General features: G+C 29.4%; 1 protein-coding gene across 1 annotated transcript in view; it reads left to right on the plus strand.

Annotated features, from left to right (window-relative positions):
* Positions 1-849, plus strand: part of LOC107644179 (pentatricopeptide repeat-containing protein At1g12300, mitochondrial-like) — a 64,575-nt gene that overhangs the window by 58,774 nt on the left and 4,952 nt on the right. The window lies entirely within an intron of this gene.

Below are 849 nucleotides of genomic sequence, written 5' to 3' on the forward strand. Positions count from 1 at the left end.
ATCGGATCGGATATAGCCTAAAATTCTATCCTATCCGCATTACACTCATCGGATCGGATATGATATCCGTAATTTTTTAGGCCGGATCCGATCCGATCCGCAAGTATACGGATTGGATCGGATCGGATATCGGGTATATCCGCATAATTAAAAAAAATGTTTTCAAATTCCATTTGGCTATTTTTACAAAAAAAATTCATTTTTCACCTGTTTAAGCATATTTAATTCTAAAATATTATCAATAAAAGTTCTCTTGAATAACAAAAAAAAAAAATTTAATAACACAAAATTTAAGTTTAATTATTCTAAGTCGAAATACAACATAAAAAATAAAAAACAAGATATCATAAAATTCATAAAACAACACACTAAAATTCATATCACATTAGAGTTTATTTTCTTAAACTATGCTATTTATATGTGATTTGCGGATCGGATCCGTGGATATCACTACCAAATCCGCAATCCGATCCAACCATAGTGCGGATCTGATCCGATCCGATAGCTCTGCGGATCGGATAATATCCGCAAAATTCGGATCGAATACAAATAATTGCCGCGGATATGCGGATATTATCCGATCCATGTGCAACCCTACACGTGGAGGCAAGTATGGGAAACAAAAGTGAATTTTTATTTCCGCAATAATTTTTTTCCTTTTACATAGTCATTAATTATTTTTATTGTGAATTTTCCATTTTAAATTCGCAAACTAAATATTTAGAGAACTAAGTGATTAAGTAACTCACATATACTTTTATTTCTGTACTTTAAAACGTAAAAATATAAAAAAAATGAGAAAAATATAACTAATAAATATTTAATAATCAATCAATCAAATAATATTAA

The sequence above is a fragment of the Arachis ipaensis genome, chromosome B05 (genome assembly GCF_000816755.2).
Source record: "Arachis ipaensis cultivar K30076 chromosome B05, Araip1.1, whole genome shotgun sequence".
Taxonomy (NCBI): Eukaryota; Viridiplantae; Streptophyta; class Magnoliopsida; order Fabales; family Fabaceae; genus Arachis; species Arachis ipaensis.